Source organism: Papaver somniferum, chromosome 7 (genome assembly GCF_003573695.1).
Source record: "Papaver somniferum cultivar HN1 chromosome 7, ASM357369v1, whole genome shotgun sequence".
NCBI classification, from domain to species: domain Eukaryota; kingdom Viridiplantae; phylum Streptophyta; class Magnoliopsida; order Ranunculales; family Papaveraceae; genus Papaver; species Papaver somniferum.
In genome coordinates, this window is record NC_039364.1 from 168,312,829 (window position 1) to 168,326,873 (window position 14,045).

The window sequence follows — 14,045 nt, forward strand, 5'->3', positions numbered from 1 at the left end:
CATATAGCATCTCATGGAACAACCAACAAGGCCAATATTAATCGACATAGTTGTAAGGTCCTCAACATAAGATACACAATGGAGCCTTCACGGTAAAGCATAACAAAATGGATCAATGAAGATCAATACCGTGGATAACATACAAGGATCTGTTCTATTTTCCATCACTATTTTCATAACGACATAATAGACTTTATCCTTGTCAAACAAAAGATTTCATCTTCTTTTCCATCAAATAAATGACTACATAGGCATAACTTTTGTAATTGTCAAAAGTCCATTCGTCCTTTCATCAATACGAATATCAATTTATGAACGACTTTACTTTTGACACAATATGGAACCTTCAATTTCACGTACGAAACAATACATATCCCATAAAAATATTGCAATACTTCAAAACAGATTAATACTGCAATAATATCATCCTCCAAATATATTTTGAATTTAAAAACCAATAAACCTAAAAAATAACATAAGAAGATGAAAACAAAAGTAGATATGTGTAGTCACAATCTTCGCTATTAAAGCTCTAGTTCTTCCAACTAATCCAAAAAAAAGACATACTAGGCACAAAATTAAAAGCATTACTCATCATCTTCATCATCGGATAATTTCCAGGATGCTTGAATTGAATCCAACTCTTCCTTTAGCTAGGGACACTTGGTTCCAATCAACGACACTTGCTTATTTAAGCACTTCACTCTTGCATTAACCTTACACACACCCTTGTGAATTTTCTGAATAAGCCTCAAGGTGGTAGGGTCTTCAACATCAAGAGGAGTACCTCTTTGTCGCTTTCGAACATTTTCCCTTATACGCCGGAAGGTACATGGACGGACAAGTTTAGGAACTCCAAGAGAATTTCCAATAAAATTGAGTCCACGGTCCCGGCAAATCCGACTAGTCAAACAAGGGTAGCCCAACATCTTGATGTGAGAAGTCATCGTCATCATTTGAAAGATGATAAAACCACAAATATCAAGTTTTGTCTTACCGGATACAAGGAAGTAGACCAATTCCGCAAACTCATAACTCCACCATGAATTCTCAATCGTGGAGGGACAAAAGTTAGAGATGTTGAGTTTTCCAAATGCTACTAAAGCAACACTAAGATCATTAGTCGGGAACTTTCCTTGACTCCAAACAACCTTATTTCCACAAAGTCCTATAGAGATATCATCATACAATGGACGTTCATCACTTGGTCTAGGTAGCCGTACGTCACCCAATGGTATTTCGGTAATCCTTGAAATTAGTTCTCTATCAACAAGAAACTTTTTCCTACCAATCATGGATTTGAATTCCATCTTATCATAATCAACATCATGAATATTGGCATAGAAAACCCTTGTAAGAGAATCAAATCCTTGACCAAGACCATCAAAGATATTTCCAAGCTTGAATTTTGAAAACATACCAAATCCTCTTCATGCCCACTAGAAAAATCCAATTTCTTTTCTAGAATAAAACCTTTTGAAGCAATCTTATCAAATATTCTAGAACAAGAATCATTCACAAACCTAATTCTAAGAGAGTCTTGATCATGAGGAGGATTCAAGCTAGAGGATTTTGAGCTTTTAGAACTCCTTTTTGTGTTTCTAGTATTCATCATGGAACTAGAACTAACTAAAGATCAAGAGATAAATACTTACTTGGATTGAATACCCTTTCTCTCAATTTCTCCAAAGAAGCTTTAATGGAGGCGAAACACAAAACCCTAGAAGCTCACGTATGCGGACGGGAAGAAGAGAGAGAAGAAAGTTCGCGGACCACATACACACATATATCCCTCATTCATGGACTTGGGCTGAACACGAACCGTGATCTACATAAGACTTATGGGATTTTCTTAGCCATTAGAGCACTAAAGGTTATGCAACCCGTGACAACATAAACAACAGATGCAGTAGAAAGCACATCTGTACACAACACAATCTATTTCTTTCCCTTCTACAAGATATATACAAAGGGAAAGTGCCAGTCTTGTTACCAAGAGGCAGAATGTGCAGAGATATTCTCATGCGACATTTCCGGTTGATATGTGTGAATAGACCCTGTGGTATAATCAAAGTAATGATGATAGTCAGGACAGTTAGAGCTTTCTTTCCTTCGTTTGTTCTGGCCTGAAGAAGGATACCTCCGATTTCTGGGTTGTTCAGTATTAACAAATTTAACACATACAGAACCCTTTTCGGAATGATTCTTAGACTTAACAGATTTAAGTTTTTCTAAGAATTTAAAAACGCCTTCGAACGCTTCGAACATATCTTTATCAATTGATCCATCTCGATAGTATTCCTCAAAAAGATCAAGAGTTAATCTAGTGAGTTTCCATATCCTTGAACGTATTGAGCGTTTTCTCAGTCTTTCCTTCTTTTTATTTTTTCCTTCTGATTGATTCTTAACATCTAAAACTTCCCTTTTAGATGAAGAAGAATTATCATGAGAATCCAAAGGTTTTCTCCATATTAATCTCTGAACAATATTTAAGGAAACCTGGCGTGCGTTACAGATGCCAGGAGCAAGTTTTCCAAAGAAATTTCCCATAGGGCAATTTATAAGGAACGATCAAACACAAACTTATTAGGTTTACAGTGTTTGCCTGCTCTGATACCAATTGAAAAAGCGTGAGTCTAACAACACCACCCAATATTTCGCTTAGCAATCAGTATAAACTAACTCCGAAATACTTTGCTAGATAATCAACTAGACAGTCAGACTCAATCTAGATTAAAGTATCTCAAGGAGTTAATATCTCTCTCTTGATTTTATTTTTACTCAAGCTAAAAACAATAGCGAGTCTTTATCAAATATAAGGAATAACTTGGACGGTACCAAAGACCAACATCCAAGGATCAATCAATATCAATCAACAACCAAAGGTTGGATTTCCAATTGATGATCTTAACGCACAACCTGTATTATTTCAATTATATAAAAAAAATTTAATGCGGAAAAGAAATAACACAGACACCAGAAGTTTTGTTAACGAGGAAACCGCAAATGCAGAAAAACCCCGGGACCTAGTCCGGATTGAATACACACTGTATTAAGCCGCTACAGACACTAGCCTACTACAAGCTAACTTCGGATTGGACTATATTTGAACCCCAATCAGTCTCCCACTAATTCAAGGTACAGTTGTACTCCTACGCCTCTGATCCCAGCAGGATACTGCGCACTTGATTCCCTTAGATGATCTCACCCACAACTAAGAGTTGCTGCAACCCAAAATCGCAGACTTGATAATAAACAAATCTGTCTCACACAGAAAAGTCTATCAAAGGATAAATCTGTCTCCCACAGAAAAACCCTAGGTTTTTGTTCCGTCTTAAGATATAAAATCAAGATGAATAGGAACCAATTGATAATCCGGTCTTATATTCCCAAAGAACAACCTAGATCAATCAATCACCTCTCAACAATCCTTCTTGACTACACAAGTGGTTTGTCGAGGAATCACAAACAGTGAGACGAAGATGTTTGTGACTTCTTTATCTTGCCTATCGGAGAACTCTCACGATCTCAAGCCAATCAACAGATTGTACTCGCACGATAGAAGATGCAAGATTAGATCACACAACTACGATAAAATTAGTATCGGTCTGGCTTCAGAATCCCAATGAAGTCTTTAAGTCGTTAACCTGGTTTTAGAGAAGAAAACCAAAGGTTAAAGGAGAATCGACTCTAGCGAGCGCACTAGTATCACACAGACGTGTGGGGATTAGTTTTGCACAATGCTAGATATCTCCTTTATATATCCTTCAAATCAGGGTTTTGCCTTAATTACAAAGCAATCCATATTCACCGTTAGATGAAAACTTGATTTAGATTCAAGATAATATTTCTCAACCGTTAGATCGAAAACTTATCTTGTCACACACACTTGGGTAGACGTTTACTGGGTTTGTGAAAACCATGCCCAAACGTGTACGTGTATGTTGGTTCAGCATAGTAACCTAAAAGGTTAACCATATGAGCAATTCATATTAACGTAGTTCTTCTTCATCATAACTAGTTCAATTGACTCAAATGAACTAGTTAGATAGTTGCTCAATTGCTATGAGATCTTATGTAACTACACAAGACACAATTGAAACAAAGATGATTCGATTCGATTGAAACAACTCATGAACTTTATAGCCACGGTTCTCATAAAGAATTCCTTAGTAATTTAAGTTTCATGTTCAGACCACATCTTTAGATCATAAACACTTAATCTCACAAACAAGCTCGCGGACTTAAGGCAACCGGCAGAGTTTTCCAAACTCAGCAGAAAATCTCGGCAAAGAGACTTCCACCAGTTCGCGGACTGAGTTTTCAAACTGAGTTCGCGGACTTGGCAAAGCCAATTCCTCCGGTTTTTCTCAATCATCAAAGTTCGAAAGCTTCGGATTAAGGAATACATGGTTATGTAATCTAAACTCTCATTCTAAGCATTGAGACATTCTCAGAGAACGTTATATAGCTGTTATTCACAGACCATTTCACGTCAGGGGAATTCTCAAAGTAATTGAAACTTTTCATGACTTTCATCACTAGGTGAAGATAAACTTGATCAAAGCGAAACGCTTTACCAACACACGATTTCGAGAAAAAGATAAGTAGTGAATACTCAGCTCGAAATGTCAAATGTGTATGATCCAGTCTATATAGCATACGACTTTTTATCTCATAAGAAGTAGGAGATAGAATAGATAGACTTTTGAGTGATAGATAAGTTCAAGTCTCCACATAACTTTTTGTTGACGAAGTTCTACGGTTCCTTGAGTATATCTTTGTCGTTGTATGATGAATCGCTATGAAGTCCTTGAGCTCAACTACACTTTTCTATCCTAGTCCGAGACTTAGCTATAGTAGACTAGAAATCAAGACTCATAGTTTTGATCACTAACATTGACAAACATTCTTGATATAGCAACGCATGCGAGGTCGACCGAGCTATGATCTAAAAAAGGTTGTGTACGCACAACTTGTATCTTAGGTCGAAATTGTTCTCGTACTGGTTCCCGTGTAACTGGCACGAGTCAATTAAGGAAACCCTAAAAATTTCCTCCCTAAGAAACCTTTTAAGTACCCGACCTATTGATTTTCATAAGTCACGTACACATACTCTAGGTTATTTTGGGTTATCAAGAATGTCATCTTCTCCATCTCGCTATGGTGATTTTGCAAAAGGATTTATTGAAAACGGTTTTGGTTTCGATTCGAAAGGGAGGAAGAAGAGAACTCTTGTAGAAGAAGGTGCACCTAATGCTTCATGATACTATGCTTACTCACACCAAGATTTTGACAATGTGGATATGGTTTCGGCTGAAGTGGTTCATGACTTTCTTAAGTACTTTGAGGAAGCAAAACTGCAACTTGTTGATACAATGAAGGATCTTGATGTGTTTAGAATTGAGTTGAAAAAGGTTTATACTGACCTTGGTCTCATAAAGTCACAAGTTAAAGAATTTCTAAATGAGGATATCTTCTCCGAAGACGCAGTTGATATTATGAATCACAAGCTCAAAGGCCTCGAAACCCGTGAAGCTGCCAAACGTGAACTTTGATTAAGCTTGTGATCAGTTTTTAGTAGATGTTTTATTTATTTATCTAGTAAAACTTCTTAAAAGAATTATCATTCTTATTTTTGTTTAAGAATGATAACTAGGGTTTGGAATATCCATTATTGTGAGTACACATAGCTATGTCCAACGTTTTCATCTTCATGTTTTTAGATTTATTTATTTAAATTCTAAAGTTGTTTTGGAAGATGATGATTGCAGTATTAATCTTTATGGTTTTATATATTGCAATATTTTATGGGATATGTGTGTTTGCGTCCGTGAACTATTATTGTCCCATACGATGTCAAAAGTTATCTCTTTTATATGTCGATATGCAAGTATAGATACAATATCGATGAACTTTTGACAAACAAAAGTTAAGCCTATTATGTCAAATTTTGATGGAAGATAGGTTAAAATCTTTTGTTAACAAAGATTATGTCTATTATAAGTCGTTATGCAAATAGTGATGAAAATAAAATGAATCTTTGTATATGCTGCAGTATTGATCTTTCCCTGATCCATATTTTATGTGTATACTGCAAAGCTCCATAAGGTTTTCTTGTGATGAGCATAAAAACGATTGAGTTAATCATTCTTTTATGGTTAGCATAGTCGTATCTCCGTAAGTTCTCTTATGTCGAGCATGTTAAAATTAAATTGATCACTTTTGTGTTTATTTGATTGAGTATTCCGATTAAATTAATCATGGGTTTACTCGTGGTTAGTTTAATTGAGAATTTTGGATATAGAAAATCATTTCATTATGGTTTTTGGTGTCCAATAAAATCCTTCTTTTCTTGTAAAAGTAAGGTCGCTCTTGTTGTTCTTTCGGGAATGACATCAAATGGGGGAGAGTTCTTTTGAACTTGCGCTTAATTTCCATATCTTTGTGGGGAGTGCGGCTATGGAATTATTTAGGGGTTATCTTGTATCTTTATAAACTCCTTGATGAATGCATTTAGCTTCGGCTTTATGATTGCATCTAAATAAGTTGATATGTACTTTTCTTTGGTCTTGAAGCGTCTTCGTGGAAATTTCATTAGGATCCCGTTTTCGTACCTTTGCCAATTTTATTGAAAAAAAGGGGGAGAATTAATATGTAGTTCACACTACAAATACATATGATTTATGTGTTTTACGGGTCATTATGTAAGGGGGAGTGGTTTTCATGTTGAGACGAAAGTATTGACTAAGGGGGAGTGATACATATCACCATAGTATCGTTGTCGAAGTTGTGATATAAGAACTTTGATGTTGTGTAATAATACTATGACATTGTATAACAATGATCGAGAGCTTTTGTTTTCTCATTGTTATGGATACGGAACTTCAACAACTATGATGTTGAATTGAACATCCATGGAATCATGGGAGTACTTGGAAAATACGAAGTTTTCGAGTAATGTTGAAGCACCAAGGAGATCAAGCATGTGGACGAGAAGCTACAAAGTTTTATCTATTTTGTAATCCATATGTATTGATAGTTTTGTCACTAAAATTGACAAAGGGGGATATTGTTAGAGCATTGCTCGGTCGAACTCGCATGTGTTGATATCTCAAGCATGTTTGTCAATGTTAGTGATCAAAACTATATGTCTTGATTTCTAGTTTACTTATTGAAATAGTGGGGGTACAACAACCACACCCAATATTTCGCTTAGCAATTTGTATGGACAAACTCTAATATACTTTCTAGAGAATCAACTAGACAGTCAGCCTCAATCTAGATAAAAAGTATATCAAAGAGTTTATATCTCAATCTCTCGATTTGATATATATATATATACTCAAGCAAATATAAATCTGCGTGTCTTTATCAAATACTAGAGAGATAACTTGGATGGTACCAAAGACCAATATCCAAGTGTCAATCAATTTAAATCAACAACCAAAAGGTCGGATATTCTAATTGATTGAACAATGCACAACCTGTGATATTTCAATTATATAACAAAATATAATGCGGAAAAGAAATAACACAGACACCAGAATTTTGTTAATGAGGAAACCGCAAATGCAGGAAAACCCCGGGACCTAGTCCAGATTAACACACACTGTATTAAGCCGCTATAAACACTAGCCTACTCCAAAATAACTTTGGTCTAGACTGTAGTTGAACCCAATCAATCTCACACTGATCCAAGGTACAGTTATGCTCCTACGTCTCTGATCCCAGAAGGATGCTACGTACTTGATTCCCTTAGCTGATCTCACCCACAACTAAGAGTTGCTACGACCCAAAGTCGAAGACTTTAATAAAACAAATCTGTATCACACGGAAAAGTCTGTGGTAATAGATAAATCCGTCTCCCACGAATATACCTACGAGTTTTGTTCCGTCTTTTGATAAATCAAGGTGAACATGAACCAATTGATAAACCGGACTTATATTCCCGAAGAACAACCTAGTATTATTAATCACCTCACAATAATCCAAATCGACGCAGCGAAAAAAGATATTGTGGAATCACAAACGATGATACAAAGTGTTTGTGATTACTTTTCTATCTTGCCTATCGGAGATATAAATCTCGAGCCAATTATTGCAATTGTACTCGTAACGATAGAAGATGCAAGATTAGATCACACAACTACAAGAAAAGTAGTATTGGTCTGGCTTCACAATCCCAATGAAGTCTTTAAGTCGTTAACTTGGTTTTAGAAGAAGAAACCAAAGGTTAAAGGAGAATCGTCTCTAGTTATGCAACTATTATCACACATAAGGTGTGGGGATTAGGTTTCCCAGTTTCTAGAGTTCTTCTTTATATAGTCTTTCAAATCATGATTTACAATCAATGTTAGCTTGGTAACAAACCATTCAATATTCACCATTAGATGAAAACCTGATTTAGATTCAAGCTAATATTTCTCAACCGTTGGATCGAAAACTTAGCTTGTTACACACAAGTGAAATGTCCAATTTTGGTTTATGTAGTCGTTCCCAAACATTAACATTTGTTGGTTCAACAATAGTTAACCAAATGGTTAGCCATATGATTACTTTCATATCCACCATAACTAGTTCAAATGACTCAAACGAACTAGTTAGAGAGTTGTTCAATTGCTTAGATCTTATGTAACTACACAAGACACAATCGAAGCAAAAACGGGTTGATTCACTCGAATCGGTTCATGAACTTTATAGCCATGGTTTGCAAAAGCATTCCTTAGTTTATATAAACATGAGTTCAAGAACAACCGATTTTAGATATAACCTGCTCAAGTTCGCGGACTGGGTTCGCGGACTTAAGCTCACAGAAGGAGTTCACAAACTCCAGCAGAAATTCTCGGGTCGAGAACTTCCGCCAGTTCGCGGACTTGGCTCATGACACATTACGTTTCTCTTGATCAACAAAGTTCGCAAACTTTGGTTCAAGGAATAAGGACTTATACAGATATGTCTTTCCACAACAATGCTTATATCCTACAAATGGTTATGTAATCTAAACTCTTATTTCAATCATTGAAACATTCTCAGAGGACGTTATATAACCGTTACTCACAGACCATTTTTCGTCAGAGTAATTTCCAAAATGATTGAAACATAACATGACATTTGTCACTAGGTAAAGATGAATTTGGCTAAAGCGAAAGCTTACCAACACATATTTCGAGAAATAGATAGGCGAGTTACACTCGACTCGAAATAGAAAATGTGTATAATGGAAGTCTATATATCAAAACGACTTTTGTCTCAAGAGTAGGAGATAGAGTAGATAGACTTTTGAGTGACAAATAAGTTCAAGTCTCCACATACCTTTTAGTCGATGAAGATCCACCAGTTCCTTGAGTAGTCCTTCGTCTTGTATGATGATTGCCATGGAATCTTGAGCTCAACCACACTTTCTATCCTAGTCCGAGACCTTTAGCTATATAGGCTAGAAATCAAGACTTATAGTTTTGATCACTAACTTGACAAACATGCTTGATCTAGCAACGCATGCGAGTTCGACCGAGCAATGCTCTAACAATCTCTTCCTTTGTCAATTTTAGTGACAAAACTATTAATACATATGGAATACAATAAATAAATAAATTAACTTTTGTAGCTCCTATTCCACATTCCTAATCTTCAACATTACTCGAGATCTTCGTCACTTCCAAGTACTCCAATGAACCCAAAGGTTGTAAGTTTAGTATCATCGTTGTTGAAAATACGTAGCTATAACAACACGAAAACAATAGTCCTCAATCATTGTTATAAAGTGTCATAGTATCATTAACACAGTGTCAAATTCCAATTGTATCACAACTTCAACAACAATACTATGGTGATATGTATTACTCCCCCTTAGTCAATAATCCATGTCACATGGAAACCACTCCATGTCCAACAATACTATGGTGATATCTAAGCAATTGAACAACTCTTGAACTAGTTGTTATGAGTCATTTGAATTAGTTATGAGAAAGATGAATACGGTTAATATGAAAGTGCTCATATGGCTAACCATTGGTTAACTATTTGTGAACCAACCCAATGTACACGTTTAGGTACGGTTACTCAAACCTAAATGAAATACATTTCATTTGTGTGTGAAAATCTAAGTTTCGATCTAACGGTTGAAAGATATTAGCTTGGATAAGTCAGGTTTTTCATCTAACGGTGAATGTTGAATGCTTTGTTACCAAGGTAACTTAGATTTCAAACCATGATTTGAAAACTATATAAGGGAGACGTCTAGCAACTAGAAAAACTAATCCCCACACCTCCCGTGTGATACTAGTTGGTTTTTCTAGAGTCGATTCTCCTTTAACCGTAGGTTTCTTCTCGAGACCCTGTCGATTAACGACTTAAAGACTTCATTGGGATTGTGAAGCCAGACGAAACTACTTCTCTTGTAGTTGAGCGACCTGATCTTGCTATTTTCTATCGAACGAGTTCAATTGAATAATTGACTTGAGATTATATCTCCGATAGGGCAAGATAGAAAGAAATACACAAACATCTTCGTGTCATCGTTTGTGATTCCACAATATCTAGTTTCGCTACCATACGATTTAGATTATTATGAGGTGATTGATAATACTAGGCTGTTCTTCGGGAATATAAGTCCGGTTTATCAATTGGTTCCTGTTCACCTTGATTTTTATCAAAAGACGGAACAAACTCGTAGGTTTATCTGTGGGAGACAGATTTATCTATTATCGTAGACTTTTCTATGTGATACAGATTTGTTTATTAAAGTCTTCGACTTTGGGTCGTAGCAACTCTTGGTTGTGGGTGAGATCAGCTAAGGGAATCAAGTGTGTAGTATCCTGCTGGGATCAGAGACGTAAGGAGCGCAACTGTACCTTGTATCAGTGTGATATTGATTAGGGTTCAACTACATTCCAGACCGAAGTTAGTTTGTAGTAGGATAGTGTCTGTAGCGACTTAATACCGCGTGGTGTTCAATCTGGACTAGGTCCCAGGGTTTTTCTGCATTTGCGGTTTCCTCATTAACAAAATTTCTGGTGTATGTGTTATTTCTATTCTGTATTATATTTTTTTATATAATTGAAATATCACAGGTTGTGTGTTGTATCGATCAATTATCAAATCCAACCTTTGGTTGTTGATTGGAAATTGATTGATACTTGGATATTGGTCATTGGTACCATCCAAGTTTATATCTCTCTTGTATTTGATAAAGACTCGCAGATTTCTATTTGCTTGAGTATAGATCAGATCAAGAGATAGAGATATTAACTCCTTTATATACTTTTTATTAATATTGAGTATGACTGTCTAGTTGATTCTCTTAAAAGTATATTAGAGTTAGTCCATACAGATTGATAATCGAACTATTGGGTGTGGTTGTTAGACCCCCTGTTTTTCAGTTTAATTGTTCACTATCTCATATAAATATATATAAACAAATTGAAACAAAATCGTATTGATTCGTAATTGTATCAAAGTACTTATACAAGAATCAATTCATGAACATTAAGCCAAGATTTGCAAAGATTGCATTCCTTAATTCATAAATGTTTAGCTCATGAGTATGAGAATCATACTTAACCGATTTTATAACTTAAACCACTGTGTTCGCAAACATGATATGCAAACAACAGCTCTGGACCTTGGCCTTGTCTAGCTATTCGCAAACCAGGTATGCGAACAACTGTCCCGGACCTAACTCAGGTAGAACCGTTTGCATACTAGGTACGCAAACAAGGTTCCCGGACCTGAATCATAACAATACAGTTCGCATACTAGGTATGCATACCGTGTTGTATCCAGACATGGTTAATTGTTCTAAACTCCCATTTCAATCATTGAAACATCCTTAGAAGACGACAATAGCTGTCTCACACAAACTATTAACTTTAAGTAATTTTCAAGTGATCGAATGATCAATACGAAACTTTCCAAGTCGACATCAAATGATTGTCTCACACAAATCATATAAGATGTTTCAAGGCAATTTTCACATGATCATCTTTTGACTTAATATTTAGTTTCCAACAAATAAATTGTTTCCAACTAAACTCGTCAAGGATATGATGAACATAGTTAAAGTAAAAAGCTTCCAACACATATTTCGAGAGATAGATAAGCGGGATAAAATCAACTTGAAATTTCAAATGTGTGTAATGTAAAAGTCTGTATATCTATACGACTTAGTCTCATTAGAAGATAGAATAAAATAAACTTCTGAGTGATAGATAAGTTTTAGTCTCCACATACCTTTTGTTGATGAAGTTCCTCCAAGCTCTCCTCGGTAGATCTTCGTCTTCAATCGATGAGCGCGGTGAAGTCTAAAGCTCAACTACACATTCTATCCTAATCCGAGACATAGCTATAAGTAGACTAGAAATCAAAACTATAGTTTTGATCAACTAAACTTGACAAACAAGCTTGAGATAGCAACACTTGCGAGTTCGACCGAGCAGTGCTCTAACAATCTCCCTCTTTGTCAATTTTAGTGACAAAACTATTAATACATATGGATTACAAAATAAATAAACTTTGTAGCTTCTCATCCATTATGCTTGATTTCCTTGGCTCTTCAAAATTCCTTGATTCTTCGCTATTCCAAATACTCCAGCGATTTTGAACGTGTTCAACTCAGCATCATTGTTGTTGAAGATCCGTAGCCATAACAATAAGAAAACAGATGTTCTCAATCATTGTTATACGGGTGTCACAGTATTATTACACTGCATCAAAGTCCAATTGCATCACAGCTTTGAAAATAACACTACGGTGATATGTATCACTCCCCCTTAGTCAATACTTCATCTCTCAATGAAAACCATTCCCCCTTATATAGTGACTCGTAAACTATATGTATGTAGTGTGAAATATCAAATAATTCTCCCCCTTTTTGTCAATATAAATTGGCAAAGGTACGAAAACTACGGGATCATAATAAAATTTTCAAAGAGATAATCATGACTAAAAGATAACATATCAACTTTGTTTTGATTATTTCACATATTCGAGACTTAGTGTATTCCTCGAGGAGTTTATAAATATACAAGATAACTCCTACAATATTCCATAGCCGCACTCCCCACAAAGATATGGAAATTAAGCACAAGTTCAATTAAGAACTCTCCCCCATTATATATCATTCCCGAAAGAACAACATGAGCGACCTTACTTTTGCAAGAAAATAAGGATTTCGTTGGACATTAACAAATCACATGTTGTACTCGGTAAACTCGAATAAATTAACCACAAGAAGACCTTATTGATTAATTTAATCGGAAACGCTCAACATAAGAAAACTTACGGAGCCATACAGTACTTTCACATAAAAGTTGATCAGGGAAAGTTCAATACTGTGGAATTTTCAAAAGTTCATTTTATCTTTTATCAATATTTGCATAAAGACATAACAGACTTAGCTTTTGAGCATATATGAGATAATCATAGTTCAAGGACGTAAACACAACATATCCCATAAAATATTTTTGCAATATATAAAACCAATAAAGATTAATACTGCAAAATCATCTTCCAAATAACTTAGAATTTAAATAAATAAATCTAAAAACATTGCAAGATGAAAATCATTGAAATAGCCATGTGTAATCACAATATTTGCTATTCCAAACCTAGTTATCCTTCTTAAAACATAAGAATAAATTCTCATAAGAAGTTTCCTAAACAAAATCAAATCAACTCCTAAGAACCAAAAAAACAAACTCGAACTAAAATCAAAGTACACTTTCGGAACCTTCATGAGTCTTAAGACCTTTGAGCTTGTGATTGATAGCATCTACTGCTTCTTCGGAGAAGATATCCTCATTGAGAAGATCTTTAACATGCGTCGTAACACATCGAGACCTTTCATAGTATCAACAAGCAACAGTTTTGCTTCCTCAAAGTATTTAAGAAAATCATGAACCACTTTAGCAGAAACCATTTCATCATGCTCTACATCTTGATGAGTATATGCATAATAACATGAGAGATCAGAATAATCGTCAGTATTTTGAGCTTTGACATCGTCAACTTCTACTAGGGTTCTTTTCTTCTTCCCTTTGGAACTG